This window comes from Myodes glareolus, chromosome 8, assembly GCF_982192425.1.
Source record: "Myodes glareolus chromosome 8, mMyoGla1.1, whole genome shotgun sequence".
NCBI lineage: Eukaryota > Metazoa > Chordata > Mammalia > Rodentia > Cricetidae > Myodes > Myodes glareolus.
Window position 1 is genome coordinate 63455677 of NC_142033.1, and position 18915 is coordinate 63474591.

An 18915-nucleotide genomic window follows, 5' to 3' on the forward strand; every position below is an offset into this window, starting at 1 on the left:
AAACTCAGAGTCCATATCCCACCTTTTTCTCCTCTCGTGTTTTGATTTGGGGGATCCAGGTGTCTAATATCCAGTACTGCTGCCAGGTGTTACTTTTCCAGGCCTAGAAGTGTTTACACCTACCAAGAGTTTCTCTCAGTCACAATGAAGCACCAAGTTTATACGCTTCTGTTGTCTCAGTTTGTGGCCTCAGTGGAGCAGAGATGACTGCCCCTATTATATCCTTATACTCTACCTCAGCTCCAATAAAGCTTCATTTTGCAATGCTCATTCCTACTGTCACATTTGCTCATTGCTTGGATTTGTGGTCATCTTCAAAGGAGGGAGTACATGCCTGACACCGTAAACCAACTCAAAAACCCCTTGGTTGGTAAAGTAAAAAGTGTTAGGGAGAAATGGACTTCTACTGTTTTGCTAAATGGACATGGTATGAAACCATCATCTAAACATGTTTAGTTGTTAAAAAAAATCCCACTTGTCATCAGTATCCTCTTTGAGTTACATTTTAAATGTATGTGACTGAACATGACTGCTTGCATGTCCTGTGTGTGTACGTTTGTATGCTTGTCAGAATGTTTGCATATGATATGTGTCCATGTTTGCACAAATGTTCATGCTTGTAAAAACCTTAAGTTAGCAGTAAATGTCTATTAGCATTTACTTAATTACTTAACTTAAGCATTACTTAAGTTAGCAGTCAATTTGTCAAGGCCCGGTTTCTTGTTGAACCTGGATCTTACAGGTTCTGAATAGTCCACCTAGTCAGCTTGTCCTCAACATCCACTGTCTTTGATTCCTGACTGATGGATCTGCAGGTACCCATGGCATCTGCCTAAGTCTTCATAAATTCTGGGAATCTGGTTCTCAAGCTTCCACAGAATGTACTTTATCTACTGAGTCTTCTCCCCAGCCCTATGTTTCATTGAATGAACTATAAAAATAAGGTCCACAGTCCATGATTGCAAGTCTTGAAACATGTGCCTCCAATCATTTATACTAGTAACACATGAAGCAACTGTGTCTTATTGAGCACAACAAATCTCAGGCACAACAATACAGTCAAAGAAAAACCAGAATGGAGAGGAGAGGAGAAAATGGAAGCTTTTAGAAAACAGGGCTACATGAGATATTCAGATTTCTTTGTGCAGTTGACCAAGATACAAGAAGCAAAGGAATGGCATGAAACAGGGTGTATTTATAAGAATGTGTTAGTGTACCCCCATAAGAGGAGAGGGGGAGGGAGAGAATATGTGTGTACATATATATGCATACATGTTTTCTTATAAAATATTGTGATGCTGACTCTCAACTGATATAGCTACAACACAATTATTGCACCTAAGGCTCAGGGATTGTTGCACAAGAGGGAGCAGAATGATTGTAAGAGTCAAAGAAAAATGGAGCTTTCTATGAGGTTGTGTGTCCTAGAAATGTCAGAAGCTATCCCTGTGAAATTTCATCAACATGGATACCCAAAGGTGACCTGAACAAGGGTAACACCAATGGACATGCTTACATAGAAGAGGGAAAACTCACAAGGTCTCAACTATCGACAAAGATATACAGGAAACTAAAGAAGGCTGAGAGCAGAAGAAATAATCTTCCCCAGAAAGGAGCACAGCAATAGTTTATACACTATCAAATAGTCAGCCCTGAAACATATGTGTATAGGTAGCATTACTCTGACTGAGCTGGTTGTGTTGAGACACATACCTACACACACATGCACACACACACACACACACACACACACACTTGCATGCACATGCACACACACAAATGTAACAATTAAAGAAAATGAGGCTATGAATTAGAAAGAGAGCAAGTGACAGTGTCCATAGGAAGGTATGGGGGAGAGTGGAAAAATAATATAATCACAATCTCAAAACATAGAAAGTTGCTTAGTAATAAATGTTAAATTAGTCCAGTTGAACTTCAAAAATAGAAGGAAAAAATAATGTTGTAAAATTCTCCTTATCAGAAGAAACTAGAAGACTTGGTCAATTGCTCAATAGTACTGAGGTGATATTAACCTTGGACAGCTTGGTTTGGCTTTTCATTTATAGTATATGCTTTTTTTTTTGAGTTCTTACAGTGGGAGAACCAGAGTAGCTCTGAGAATGCAAAGCCTAAGTTGGCTGAAAAGAACACTTGCTAGTATTAACTGTGAAATATTATATTTTATACCAAAATGAGCACAGAAAATAAAAATCGTTGCATCTCTGATTGCCTAGTTATCCAGAAGACGTCGGTTAACTTTTAATAAAATTCTGTTGTATAAACAGGACTCTGAGTAATGGGATAGGCAAGTGAAATAGCAGCTGACACAGTGTTGGGGACACTGAGTGTGAACTGCGGAGCTTCACATGGCAGTCGACTGCCTCAGCTCACCAGGTGGCCAGACACAAGAAGATATTCACTCCCCAGAGTGGTAAAGGATGAATTCTTGGCAAACAAGTCTCTCTACAAAAAATGAAGGAGAACCTTCCAGAAAATAGAGGACAGACTGGGACAGGAAACCCTCCCTGTAAAAACGTGTAAATAGCCTAAGTTCCATCAAAAGGCACATCATTCTTGGAGGGCAACTCAGCTGAAAAAGTGCAGACAACCCAAATGCTGTTGCTCTTTCTAGAGAGCACGGGTGTAGTCCTTGCTTTATCTTCTCTTCCCAATTCTTCTTCACCCTTTTACTTGACAGCATGTTTTAAAATAGGACTGGCTTCTAGTCTTGAGTCTCAGTGTTCTTAGTCTTCACCTATTGACTCTTAGGCAGTTACTGCCTCTGGGTCTCTCTCTCTCTCTCTCTCTCTCTCTCTCTCTCTCTCTCTCTCTCTTTCTCTCTCTCTTTCTGTGTGTGTGTGTATGTGTGTGTGTGGTCCATATGTCCAAACGAGTTAAAAAGAAATTTAATGTTGTACTTTGCTACATCCATGACTGTCTCGCCAGTGTAGCAGAAATGCTGACTAGGCAGGCAAATATTTCCGGAGGATTGGGATCCGTGCTCCACGGAGATGTGTCCCAGGCTGTCCCTTGGCAATCAGTTGTGGTGTAATGCCACCTGAGTCGCCATTTGTAATGACTCGACCTGACTGTCCTTGGAAGCCATATGTGTGTCTTTTTCTTTGTCTTTGTGTTCTTTGTGATCCTTACATATTGCTAACAGATCAGACTATTCCAGGCAGTTGCGGATACAAACAAGACTGCTGAGGACACTTTTGAATTCTGCTCCACTATTAATTAAAGCCTTAAAAGAAGTAGCCATTTCTGGGAATTGGCAAAGTCATCATTAGGACAATTCCTTGATGATGTGGAACAAAAGGAGTTAATTTTACTAGGAAAAACCTTAGAAGCCTCCTGTAGGAAAACAGCTGCAGCAACACTAGATGTTTGCCTGAGAATTACGTGCAGGAGGCCTATGCAGCCTTCATTATGGCCAGAATAAACCTAGGTTAATTACAACATCTGACCCTGAGAGTCGGGGAGGGAAGAAAGTTGAGATTTATGATTTCAGACAAGTTTGAGATCATGTCTTTAAAATTTCCTAGCAGAAAGTTTACCCAGGAAGATAGTGGCCTTCTACTCTCACACCGCAAGATATTCTGGACACAAGGTCACTTAGCCCAGCCAGCCACCTGGTACAGACTGGGCGAAAGTCCTTGTGCCCAAGTCAAAGCATTTTCAAAGATTCTTTTTGTAAACTGTTTTATGCTTTTTTTATGATCTGATGATGTATGCCTTTGCCAAGTTCTTTGTTTGTAAAAATATAAAAACCTCGCACTGAAAAAGTAAAACGCAACAGCATGTCTCAAACACATTGAGAATGACTGTCTGTCAATATCCTGAAATCTTCTGTTCTTTGTCCTGTTTCCTCACGGTCTGAGTGGCTCCCCTGAGCCTGTCCGTAGCAGTACTTTTCAAAAATGTATTTCTTTGCAGAGAAAAACTTTTGCTTCATATCACACACTGTTGAAGAAATTATTTTTAATCCAGAAATTTTATTTCAAAGTCCACGAGATGCAGTTTGGTTAACTAATATGAGAATCTCACGATAAATCAAATAATAGTAAAGATAGAAGACAAACCCCGTGGTAAGTCCTGATTTCACGGGGAAGGTAAAAGGCATGGTTGGTGATGGTGGGGCAGTTTCAGAAGTAGCAGGGCAGACAAAGATGAAGGGGCTGCCTGACCCGCTGAGATGTATCATACACTGCTAGGCTCTGGGCTTTGTCCAGCTTTGGAAACAGACTTTCACAAAGTCTTACTTTGCAATAGAATTCAAAAGGAGTGAGGACTCTATCCCTTTTCTCTCAGAATCCTGGAAGGACACTTATATATAGAGTAGGACCTAGGACCGTTGAAAAGGTCTCAAGGCCCATTTGGACCAAAAGAGGCTTGAAGTTCTTTTCCTGTTACTCGTGGCTTGGTGAACATATTATTAACCCCAGCATTTCCTGCTGACATCAGTAAATGGCTATTGAAGGTGCAAGGCCTTACTCAGATGTTCTAAAAAGGTTGTCAGCATTAAGTTATTTCTGAAAGAGAACATCACATTTCTTTTCTTTCTCAGTTATACCTAATTCATGTGTCAATGACCTGCCTCTTCCATATTAAAAAACTGGAAGATATTTTCACTGTACCTCCGTAATCACATGCCTTTCAGACTTCATTTCTGTCTCCTGGTTCCACGTTTATGGGTCCTTGTGATCATAGTTGTGAATACAGATTTCTATGACACTTGCCCATCCCCTACATTAGTTGTATAGGAGCCTTGAATTCCTCTCTATCCTAAATACCCTTTTTGTGAATGGAAGCCTGCCCATGGCTTTTCAGAAGTCACACACTGTTAAGAGGTTTATTGTTTTGTCTGCTATTGAGAACTTCAATGCTTAGGGCTACCACCCTGTTAGGAGGAAATACCTGTATCAAAACCGAGACAGGAAGTATTCAGGAGTGGTATTGAATAGTAGATGTTTGCATTTGTAGCTCCAGTAAGCATTCCAGAAACCTCAGGGAGAAGAGAGTGAAGGAAGAAAAAAGAAAAATTCATGAGGTGTCTAAATTAACCAGAAAAGAGTCTATGATTTAAACTGGAAGAGACAGATAACCTTCAAGTAACAAGATTAAAATTTTTTTGCTGACATCAGGGGAACTGAAGAGAGGGCTTATTTCTAAGTTACTTGACTTTAGAAGAGAAGAGACAATGCATGCATATGAGAACAGTAGCATGCAGATTTTAATGCTATTGCATTTTCTTATATGCTTTTTTCTAATGCTTCTATTTTTTTCTAATCTACCTCTCCATACACAAGATTATCTTTTTTTATTTTTTGTCTCTTCTTACTTTTGTTCTTTCAGCTGTATAGCTCCTAATTCTCCCCCCTTTTTTCTTCCTTCCTGTGTTTTTATATTTATTCTGTCCAGGAGAGATAAGTTCGAGAGAGACTTTTCATATTATATTTTTCCCCAAGACTTAGAGTGGGGCAAAATGAGAAGCAATTATTTATTGACTGAAAGAATAAATAGATTACAACCTGTGCCATGCAGTAAAGACGGGATGCAGCCAAGCCCAGGGGAATACTGCCTCTGTTTGAAAATCTCAGAGAGTAGCCAGGTTGCATTAAAAATAATGTTAATTATGTCTCCTTTTAATGATCACAGTTTCTCCAGCTGTCAAATGAATTATCACCTTTTAAACATGCCCGCTTGGAAACTGCTTTAAATTACAGGGAGAAGATACAAAGGAGTCGGAGTAATTGGAATTAAATTTATTTGAGAGAGTTTTCCTTTTTACTGTTGTTTAAATGAGTTCAAATAAATTGAAATAGCAACCAACTTCCAAATGAATACAGGAAAGTAAGTGAGATTACCTCACCCGAAGCCAAAGGCTGGAACTGAACTGATCCGGAAGGAATTATTTTCGGCACCAGCAGACTGCAGTGCTCTTAAATCTCAGGGTTATGTGGGTTTTCTTCCCTTTGAAAATAACCTGCTCTGGAAATAGCACATCCTTCTCTGAAGGACAGCAATAACTCCAAATTATAGGAGTATCCAAATTACGGGATGAACACCTCTGGTTGATTGCGTTCCTGAAAATATCACTTAAAGGGAAAGGCATTTTCTGATTTCATGAAACATTTGTAAGGAAAACACCTTTGAAATAAAGCTTCAGAGCTTGGAGAGCAGCAGGACGGGGCTTATAAAGAAAAGGGGATAGTTACAACATCAGACATCCAAAGAGAAAAGAACAAAGAAAAGTCCTGGCTTGGAGATAAAGACCAAGACTTGCTGCTGATGTGCCACAAGTGAGCAAGCGCACATCACCGAGGAAGCAGAGCAAGAGATTATATGCAGCATTCCACTGACAGAGAGTGTACAATATTGCTTATATCACCTCCATGAATGTTTCTTAAGGTTTTCTAATTTCATTGTCCTATGATCATCTTCAGAAAACTTTCAAAATTTTTGCACCACCCTAACTTTATGGTGGACCTAAGGTTTGAGTTTAAATAAATAAATACACATAAAGATGCCAATACACTTAATGTATGCTAAATGGCTTCCTGCGTGAATCATTTCTGGTTCCTTTGTCTACTGTCATTTTTCTGTCTCTGTGTGGATTATGCAATGGCTCATGTGGAACTTGGGAAACTAGAATCAAAGTAGATCATGCTACATGCAAATCAGGAGTCAGGAAGCTGGTAAATATTGTAACTATTATTGTAACTTCATTCTGCCTTCTTACATTCAGACAGCTGGATGTCAGGATGGCGGATTCTGTTCACTGTCTTTTTAAAATTCCTATAGATGACTCCAGAATAGATTACTGGACATAAGGATGCTGCAGCATGAGGAAGAGGTGAGTTCAGGGAAGCATCTAGAGTAAGAAGATAGTTTCTAAGTTACTTCATTATTCCAAACTGTAACTATATACACATAATTAGTAAAATAAATTTATTTCTGAAATTCCAGCTATTTGAGAATCTTAAGCATGCAATTTTAACTTTTCAGCCCAAGGAATACACACACACACACACACACACACACACACACACACACACTCCGAGAGAGAGAGAGAGAGAGAGAGAGAGAGAGAGAGAGAGAGAGAGAGACTGAGACTCTAACAAGAAATGCTGGTTCTTTATTTACAATACACCAAGAAAATAAATAATGAGATTTCTCATCTTTTAAAATAAAGGTATCCAAAAAAGTGGAAGAATGACTATATACTCTGTGTGCATCCTTTTTCAAAACATGGCATGTACTATCTCCAAAATGGTAATGTCAATATCTGTAGTATGAGGAGCAGGCTGTGTACAGCCGCCTGGCTAGCTTAACCCCTGAAATAACTACACAGAAATTGTATTAATTAAATTATTGCCTGTCCCATTAGCTCTAGCCTCTTATTGGCTAACTCTCAAATCTTGATTAACCCATTTCTAATAATCTGTGTTTCACCAGGTGACTGTGGCTTACCGCAAAGATTCTAACCTATGTCCATCTCAGGCTAGAGACTCATGGCATCTGCCACACTGCCCTCCTTCCCAGAATTCTGTTCTGCCTTCCCCGCCTACCTGAGTTTCACCCTATCAGCTAGGCCAAGGCAGTTTCTTTAATAACCAAGGAAAGTAACACAAATACAGAAGGGCCTCCTACACCACCAATCAATTATTGATTGGAAGTGTGTTACAGGTCTCAGAATTTCATAAAAAACATCACGTCAATAGCAAAAGTTTAAAGAAAGAATTTTCTATTACACGACAGCAAGCTAAGGACATTATAAAGAGATGTCCTACTTGTTCTTTCTATAACCAAACACCATTGCCTGAAGAGAGTAACCCAAAGGGTACTCAAAGGAATGAAATCTGACAGATGGATGTCTTCCACTTTATGGAATTTGGCAAATTAAAATATGTACACCACACTACAGACATGTATTCAGGTTTTCAATGAGCAACTACCCTGAGCTCAGAAAAGGCTGATTCAGTAATCACACATTTTTTGGAAGTTATGGCCATCATGGGTATACCTGCACAAATAAAGACAAACAATGGTCCAGCATATGTATCTAAGAAAATGAAACACTTTTTTGCTTATTATAATATAAAGCTCATTACAGGTATACCAAATAATCCCACAGGTCACACAGTTATAAAAAGGTCAAATTGTACTATAAAGGATATGCTGAACAAACAAAAAGAGACAGAAAATACCCCCAGAAATAGATTGCATAATGCTTTATTAACCTTGAATCTTTTTAACGCTAATGAGAAAGAAACAGCAGCAGTGGAGAGGCATCGGATAATGGAAAAAAAACTTCTGAATTGAATCAACCAGTGTATTTCAAGGATTTGTTGACTTCACGATGAAAACCAGGAGATGTACTACGTTGGGGAAGGGGTTTTTCTCTTGTTTCCACAGGAGATGAAAAATTATGGATACCATCAAAATTAATAAAGATTCACTTTGAAATGGAGAAACCTATTGAAACAAAGAAATGACAGCTCATCCACATTGGTGATAACCATACAGGTGGTAAGGAAAGCATTTAGGATGGAGACAGGGTCGTGCTCTTGTCTTTGCAGTAAAATACTCATCTTAAAAAATTCCAGAAACCCCTGATGTTTGAATGTTGACAGGTAGAAAAATAACTATCCAATAACGATCATCAAGAAAATCAAATATGGTCTGTAAATACCAATAATACAATGTGTACATTTATATATATATATGTATATGTATGTATGTATGTATATGTTTATGAATATATAGAACTGGCTTTAGAGTTGGACAATGGCTCTGTCCTTCTTTAAATCCAAGCATGTTATTAAAAGAAAAAACCCAGAGTTTCTATCTCATGTCAAGAGCCATTTGATGTGGGACAGAAAGAAAAAAGAATTTAGAAAATATCTTTGCTTTTCTTCAAATCTATTTTTGTCTTTATCATACCTTTCATTGAATATACATGCTGTATATGTCTATATAAATAATGTTTAAGTTGTCCACAATAAACAATAAATTTTCCTGCAGTAATCTTTGGAGTTTCCAGGAAGAAAATGGGACCCCGTAACAACAACTCCACCTGGTTGATATGACATTGTGATACTGATAGCACTACTACAAGACTTGTTTTGGGTACCAGCTGCACAAGACAATTCAAACTTTGTTAGGTGAAATGGTGCACATCTTTTACAACATTTTGGCCAGAGCTCTACAAAATACTCAGAGATTATTTGCAATCTTACCAAATATTAATCTTGAAATTTAGCCATCATTTTACTTTCACAGGATCCCCTAGAAAGAATGTCACCCCCATGACAGCTAGATGTAATTCTAGAAGACAATGTCCCCTCTCCCAGCAAAGTTTGTCCTCAGGCTTAGGGACATCATTTAGGGGTTGATTATAATTGGCATATGGTTGAGGGTTGGTGGAGGAATTTTATAAGCTCAGGGATCTTTTTGAAAATAAAAGAGGGAAAATTGGATGATGGGATAATAGATTGGTATTTGTGAGTTATTGTTTACAGACAATTACATTGGTATAGATTCTTGTGTATTGACACAAAGTTAAATTATATTGAATATTGTATGCATGCATGTTTCTACCTCTGTTTAAAACATATATATATATATATAAAATCATATTGTAGTGTACATTTCTACCTCTGATCAAGATACTTATACATTGTTTACATTTGGAGGTCATTGTCCTCATTTATTGCACAGTTGTTTATTGTCTTAGTCTTTAAGTTAGATAGGTATTAATAATTATAGATCATTATTCATCTATGTTTGTCATACTTATAGTTAGACTAATCAGGTTCTTTAGATACATAGAGATTATATTCTGTATAGATAGATAATCTTCAACCACTTCAAGGATGTGTGGAACATGGCATTTAAATAACTTAGGGTTTTGTTGACATGAGACATGACATCTCCTGGCAGCACCAATCTATTCCCGAGAGAATTTTGAGCACCAAAGATACTCTACTTGGAGTCTGTTTTCTTCTTGGCAAAAACTGGCCTTTGGACAAAGAAATACCCATGCCTCAACCACTGATAAGATATACTATCCAGAAATGGATAAATAGGATTGTTAAATCTTGCAAGACAGGGAAAGATGGTTTTGAAAATTTTCTTTTTTTTTAAATATTTGATTTATTATGTATACAACATTCTGTCTGCGTGTATGCCTGCAGGCCAGAAGAGGGCACCAGACCTCATTACAGATGGTTGTGATCCACCATGTGGTTGCTGGGAATTGAACTCAGGATGTTTGGAAGAGCAGGCAATGCTCTTAACCGCTGAGCCATCTCTCCAGCCCACCTTGAGAAATTTCTTGCCTTTGAAAATGGTCTGTCAGTTATTCTAGGCCATAGCCAAAGTGGGTCACTTCAAGGTTGCAAAATGAGACTTTGGGTGATTGCTCAGGTAGCTAATTGTCTCTGTCATATATTTCTCACTTTGGAAGCTAATTGATTGTACTTCCTGTATGCTCAAGTAATATTATCTCTCTTCTCAGGCCTTCGATAGGGTTGAAGATTAGATAGTCATAGATACCGTCCTCTTATGATCTAGCCAAGCCATCTCCAAAACAAGACTTAGACTCCTTAGGATCAAATATTTATTAAAACATTTAGCATATGTTTCTTGCTTAATATTGTTTATGCTGATTGTAATTCTAGTCTTTTACTTGATATCTGTTCCTAGTGTATATTGTTTTATATTGGGTTTGGTACTCTTTTACTTAAACAAAAGGGGGGGGTGCTGCAGGAGCTACTTCTGCTCCTTCAGCCAATAGCCTTTAAGATACCAGCCCACTTGGGCGTGGTTTCTTTCGTTTTAAAAAGCAGTGGTAGTCAAGTATGCTTGCTTTCTTGCTTCTGGCTCTTCTTCTGGCAACTAGACTCCTTTCCTGATTGTGCAGAGAGCTGCTGTCTGCACAATGGTGATCTGTAAGTTTTTTCCCTTTAAATAATTAATCATTTTATTAATCATAATTCCAATGCCTTCAAAGATCTTCATGTAAAAGTGTCCCATACCCTCCAGGTACTGAACCTAAAAGCATATAGCTCAAAGTGATCCTGGAAAGCACCTTCAGACTCAAAAGGAAACCTGTCAACATAGTAAAACTGGATCCAGAAGCAGAGGAAAGAAAAGAGATCCAGAACTAGAGTAGAGAAGTACTTATACAGAGTCCCACTGGGTGATAAGCTTCTCCTTCAGCTGTTTTAAAGGGATATATTGATAAATGCTATAAAATTAATCCTTGTTACTAATGGTGCTGGTCAAACCAGACAGCTGTGTGTAGAAGAATCCAAATAAATTCATACTTAGCACTCTGCAGAAAACTCAACTCCAAATGGATCAACATAAATGATTGGTTGGTCAAATCATTGGTCAATCATTGGTTGGTCAATCAAATGGTTGGTCAAACCTCAACATAAATCTAAATACACTAAACACAATAGAAAAGAAAGTGGGAGATAGCCTTGAACTCATTGGCACATGAAAAGATTTTATGAGCAGAACACTGTAGCCTAAGCATTATAATCAATCATTAATAAATGAGACCTCATGAAACTGAAAAACTTCTGCAAAGTAAATAATCACCAAATAACCAGGCAGACAGAATCCTACCTGGCATCTCTTGTCACCAAATGAAGTCTCTGGAATCAAGATTGTGTAATATCTAAGTGTTTTATTGGCCAAAGGACTTTCATAGGAATTCCCAAACAATATAAGCTGTTGCCAAGGTTATATTCTTCTCCATAAAACGATAGCAAGTCCTCATTGTTGAAGAGAACACCTACATAGCCCACTGAATGTGTAGGAGTCAAGTTGGTGTCTACTTGTCTACATAGAGCCATTCACCCCTACATAGGAGGGTCTCTGGTATAGGAAATTACTATTCACACTGTGAAAGGATAAACATAAATACCAACACAGCCATAAACCTTTTGATATATAATGGTATCCTGTCTGAAAGATATACTAATACAATGATGGTACAAACCTGTGGGATTAATTAACCAATATCTGATTTGACTGAAAGTCCCTTTCACGAGATGGAACCATACCTAACAATACTTGGGTGACCAAAACCTGAGATTACATAGCCCAGAGATCGAGGGCAAAACCATACTTCTGTTCTACTAAATAAATGTAACAATAAAATGACTCCTAAAGACACTCTGCTATAGAGCAGTACTTTACTCAGGCATCATCAGAGAAGCTTCCTTTTTAAATAGTAACATATATGGAGACCCATAACCAGTCAATATACAGAGAGTGAAAGACAGTGGAAAACTAAGCCCTAATGGGATGTCTGAATCAAATCCCGCCCCTCACAGCTCTGAGAGCCATCAGGGATGGGGAATACCAAGAGAACAAGGCCCTCTAAATCAGTGTGACTGATCCACAAGTGAATGCACAGAGACTGAGGTAGCATGCATGGTGCTTGCACCAGTCTGTAATAAATGGTACTCTAAAGCTGAAAGGAGAGTGTATGAATGCCCCATCCCTAACCTAGTAGCAGTCTCCTGTTGATAACCACTTACAAATGAAATTTAGTTTCCTTAAAGGGAATCTCAGTAGGAAACAAACTACTCCTAAGGGCAGGCTGCATGCCCAGCAGTATATGGCCCACAAAAATGAAATCAGTGGCAACTTTGGAAGTTCTTTGTCTAACAATGTCAAATCAAGGTTTTTCCTTTTAATTTTTTAAGGTTTATTTTATTTTTAATTTAATTTAATTTTTTCTTCTCTATTTTTATCCAACTGGTCCTTTGCATATATGTTATGGCTTCCAGTTTAAGGTTTTTATGGGATGTATTCTTGAGTATGCAAACAAATGGGTCTCTCTTTCTTGTGCCTTTTCTTGGGCTCTTTTTCTTCTATTTGTTTGTTTTGTCCAATTATGATGTGTTAGATTTATTTTATTGTGTTACATTTTATTTTATTATTATACTAGAGTAGTATTTTTGCTGCTAATGAGAGAGAAAGTGAGTAGTTTGAGATAGGAGGTGAGATGGTACTGGGAGGTGTAGAAGGAAGGGTAACTGTAATTAAGATATATTATGTGAGAAAAAAATCTATTTTCAATAAGAACAAAAATTTTAAAATAATTCAATTAAAAATATCTTTGCCAGTAACCAAAAGAAGCTTCTTAACTGAGTTATCTCCTCATTAATACACCAGTTGAAAGCTTGCATATCTTCATAACTGGATGTGAAATAGAGAGATAATGCATGTTACTACCAGAGAAAACATACATTTTCTAATAATTTAACACAGAAAATAAGATACAGGCCATCATCTGTTTTCTGTTGTCATAAAAATATTGAAAGCTTGCTACTTTATGCAGAGAAGAAGTTTACTTAATTAAGAGTTTGTAGGTCCAAGAACACGGTCCAGCAGCGACTCTGATAAAAGCTTTCCAGCTGGTTCCTGCACCATGGATACCATCCTCACGGGAGTGTGTGTGAAAGGGGGAGATGCTGTGGTACTCTTATTTGGTTTTTTTTCCTGTGATAAGTATTATGAGAAAAACAATTTGGTATAGAAACGTTTTATTTAGCTTATATATTGTAGCTTGTCATTTAGAGAAGCTAAGACTGAAACTGAAAGCAGGTATCTGAAGACAGGAGGTTGAAGCAAGGACCACAGGGAAATGTAGCTAACTGGCTTGTTCCCCATAGCTTCTTAACTACCAATGTGACACATCTCACTACCACCATTCCAGGAATGAAATTACCAATAGTAATTGCCCTCTGACATCAATCAGTATCAAAAAAAAAAAAAAGACATAACATGCTCACTGGCCAATATGATAGTGTAATTTCCTTAATTTAGATTTCCTCTTTTCAGATATGCCTAGCTTTGTGTCAGCTTAACCCAGACACACCAGCACACAAGGCAAGGGGAAAAAAGGGAAGCTGAAAGAAAACAATCTATCTTTACAAGAGCTCTTGAAGACCAACCTTCATCTTTCTGACAGTGAACACCCTCTTCTTAATCACAGTCCTCTAGAATTCACTTTTGCCTTAACAATGCGACAGAGGGACCAGCCCTTCAGCAAGTGAACACTGGAAGACACAGAGACCAATTGTAAAAATAGAGAAAAGTACATCTGATTTGAAAGGAAAATGACTATATTGACACACCAGACATGGCTCTGTTTCCAAGCCTTCTGTTTAGTGGAAAGAAAGAAATAATTATCAGAAAGGAAACCAGTAGACAGATTAATATCCACACAGAGCTTTCTTGGCTTTACTAAAAAACAGTTTTAAAATAACAAATGGGCCAGAACTTTGACTTGATTAAGAAGTGTTTGCTTACTCAGAGAAGAACTTTCATCTAGAAAAAAGAAATGTATTTTTAGCTTTAAATAAAAATAGTGACAGAACATTATGTCTATGTTTCAGATTTTTGGTGGTAGGATAACTAATATTTGCCAGTGTTGATTTATTTTCTTCCTCAAGTTATACAGAGGGTTCTAATTCATGGCTATTTTGCAGTCCGGTAAAACACAAAATCTATTTTGGTCAATAAATTATGATTATAAGTGACATGCACCTTTGGAGGAAAGATCTAGCCTAGTGCTAGCATAATGGTCTCTTTCTATGCTAGAGAAAACCATGGTTTCTAAAGGGGAACATGCAAAGTGGTAGTGCATTTGAAACTCGTTGAATGAGTGATTGCTGGAAATGTGCGCAAATTCTGTGATGAGAGTGAATTAACTATGTCAGCCTTAAATTCCCCAATCTTGAGGTGCTCACTGGTGTTACTGCTACACAGTCTATATTGGTTGATAATGGGTACAGAGATGGTGGTGGTTAGATAGTAGGCATGCCCTTGTAGAAAGAATAAAGCTTCTCTCTCCCTTCTCTGTTTTTCTTGTCCGGCTAGCCCCCCTCTCCTTCTCAGACACATTTCCACAATGAGTATCAAATGATTCCAAGAAAAAGACAGATCAATGAACTCCAAGTCCTTTGACTGTTACCAAAATACAGACTTGAGACACATTCAGAGAGACTAGTATATTATATTAGAAAGTTGTACAACCAATAACGAAATGTTATATAATGAATCAGGGCCTGAGCACATCAAGATTCAAATGTCATCCTGGCTACCTATTAGTTGCATGGTCTTTTATAAAACTCTATAAAACTTTAAATATTTCTGAGTTTTGATTTATTCCTCTGTAAGGCAGAAATAAATTTTCTATTCTGAAGATGTCTGAACATAGGAATATGGCAGTCACTTAACAAATCTCTTGTTGCTGTAAAGAAACAATTATTTTCAGAAATAAAAATTAATTACATAAAATTGAACTGTGACTTAATTAAGAAATTAGGAATAAACACCATGTTCCCAGCTGTTTTCTATCCTGCAATTCTGCCTTCTCATGTCACTGTAGATGTCATCCAGTTAGAAATATAGACCACATTGCCCCTTTTACACATCATCAGTGCCCAACTCAGTCTGAAGATGAATGTTGAACAAATGACCAGGTATGTATAGGTGACAATTGGCATCATTACTTCTCATAGCCCTGGTCAAAAGTTAATTTTATTTAGCATTTTGAGTTTTACTTTTGAAATTTTGGAAAGAAGAAACACTTATAGTGTTTTATTTTTCCCCTTCAAAAATAAACTAAAATAAATAAATACATGTGTTTAATGTAGGTCATGACAAACATCCCTTGGATCTAAAGTCTTCTGCCAGAACAAAGAAATGCACACGGAACAACAGGACAGACTCCTTCATGCACAGTTCATGGTTTCATTTCTCTTTGATGAGGTCAATACCAAGTCATTATCATCTAATACCTGTTCAGTGGCCTGTGGAAAATGAGTTGAGGCCTTTATTTCCTTGCGCAGAAGACAATGTCACATATTAAATGGACACCAACATTCACAGTGCATTATCACAATTATTTGGTGTCATATGACAACCAGCATTAAGAAGCAAAGTTCTGATGCTTTACTTTGAGAAAAGAAACATTTTGGTTTTTGTCCATCACACTAGGAACATCTCAGGGTTAATTGAGTTGGCACTGAGGTTATCTCTTAAGCATAAGGAGAGATTCTGTTTATAATTACTTAAGAATTGTATTTAGTATGTACATAATAATAAACTTTAAATAAGATTTCCAGGTGAGGAGATGTCTCAGTGAATAAAGTTCATGCTATACAAGCTTAACAACAAAAACTCAGATCTCCAAAGCCTATATATTTGTTGGATGGGTGTGGTTGCCCTCATCTAATTCCAGAAGGGTGTGACCTTTAGAGGAAGTTGGACAGCTACATGAGCCATTTTGACACACTCTGGGTTCAGCTGTGAACCCGGTCTCAATAGTAAAAGAGGAGAGTGATGAAGGGACACTTCTGAGATCAAATTCTGACTTACACATCCATACACAAGCATGCACATGTGTACCTGACATATACATATATATTCAAATATGTGAATACACACATGCATGCATAGCATATATACATATTCATAACATACCATGAACTCTAATACAGTAATGATAAAAGATGACATCAGCTGCAGCTAAATGACACAGTTCAATCCAGTTAACCACATTTGTTTATACTCAAAATTCTGTGTGGCTGGACCCCACAGATTTTGTGCTGGGCCACATGCTTTGCTTTAGTCCAAAGACTAAACAAGTATGTCCATACAGAGATGCAGTCATTATTTGCACACTGGGGGTTTGCAGTTTTGGAAACCAATCACTTCATAAAGAAGTTCAGACGAACAACTGTCTGAAGCCTCCATGGGACCGACCTAGGCCTTCCATATGTGGAAGACAGTGGTGAAGTTAGGTCTATTTGAAAGGCCCCTAACAGTAGGACCAATAGTTAGTTTGTTGGAACCCATTCCCTATGGTTGGATGCCATGCTCAGCCTTAATGTATTGGAGTGGGGCTTAGTCCTGCCCCAACTCAATGCACCAGAATTTGTTGACTCGCCATGGGAACCCTTACCCATTGGGAGGAGTGGATGAGGGTGGGATGGGAGGAGGTGTGGGGGCAGTAGAAGGTGTAGGGAGTGGAGACCTGTGATTGGAGCAATATCATGGAAGTCTTTCAGCTAATAGCTTCAGTTATGATAGTGAGGTCAACCAGGGGTAGTCACAGAGTTTGAGTTATGAAGAGAGACCCAGTCTCAAAAAAACCCATAAAACCAAGACAAAAATTGTAATCTGAGCCTCTAGAATGATGTTAATGTCTCTTGCTACTGTTGTGTGGGGTTTTATTTGTGATTTAAGCTTTGGTAAAGTTTCTTTTACAAATATGGGTACCCTTACATTTGGGGTATAGATATTCAAAAATAAGACATCATTTTTGTGTTTTTTTCTTCAATAATTATGAAATGCCCTTCTCCATCCCTTTTGATTAACTTTGATTGAAAGTCTGTTTTGTTAGATATTAAGATAGCTTCACCAGCTTGCTTTTTAGGTACATTTGCTTGGGAGATCTTTTTCCAACACTTTATTCTAAGCTGATGTTTATCTTTGGTGTTGTGGTTTGTTTCTTATATAGTAAAAATGGAAATCTTATAAAAGCAATTTTCAGATCCAATGAATTCTCCCCAAAATTGCAACACAATTCTTTAAAGACCTTGAAAGAACAACATTCAAATTCATATAGAAAAATGAGAGAAAACCACAACAAAGAAAAAAATTAACAGGATAATCAAAACAATTCTGTACAATAAAAGAACTTCTGAAGGTATCACTATTCCTGAAATCAAGCTCTACTACAGAGCTACCGTAATAAAAACCCCATGGCATTGGCATAAAAATAGACAGATGGATCAATGGAATTAAATCTAAGACCAAGAAATAAATCCACACACCCATGGACACCTGATTTTGGACAAGGAAGCCAAAAACATACAATGGAAAAAAGAAAATATCATCAAAAACGGTAGTGTTCTAACTGGATGTCAGTATGTAGACGACACATGTCAATATGAAGTCAAGTAGATTCATAACAATCATCCTGAAAACAAACAATTTAAGTCCAAGTGGATCAAAGACCTCAACATAAATTCAGAAACACTTAACTTGATAGAAGAGAAAGTGGTAAATAGTCTCAGATGCAATGGCACAGGAGACAATTTCCTGAACAGAATGCCAATAGTACAGGCACTAAAATCAACAATCAATAAATGGGATCTCATGAAATTGAAAAGTTTCTGTAAGGCAAACAAAACTGTCAATAGGACAAAATGGCAGACTATAGAATGGGAAAAGATCTTCACCAACCCCACATCCAACAGCAGACTGATTTCCAAAATATATAAAGAACTTAAGAAACCACATATAACAAACCAAATAATCCAACTTAAAAATGGGGTACAGATCTAAACCAAGAGTTCTCAACAGAAGATTCTCAAATGGCTGAGAAACACTTAAGAAAATGGTCAACATCCTTAGCCACCAGAGAAATACAAACAAAAATGACTCTCTCTGGTTCCATTTTATACTTGTCAGAATGGTAAAAAAAAAAAACAACCCAAAATACAAGTGAGAACTCATTCTGGAGAGGATGTGGAGTAGGGGGAATACTACTTTATTGCTGGTGGGAAAGCAAACACGTACAGCTGCTTTGGAAGTCATTGTGACAATTTCTCAGAAATTTACGAATTAATCTACAAGACCCAAGTATATCACTCTTGGGCATATACCCAAAAGATACTCAATTATGCCACATGGACACTTGCTTAACAATGTTCATAGCACTTTTATTTATAATAGTCAGACCCTGGAAACAACCAGGATGTCCCTCAACTAAGGAACAGATAAAGAAAATGTGCTACATTTACCTAACAGATTATTAATCAGCTGTTAAAAACAAGGACACTAGGAAATTTGAAGTCAAATGAATAGAACTAG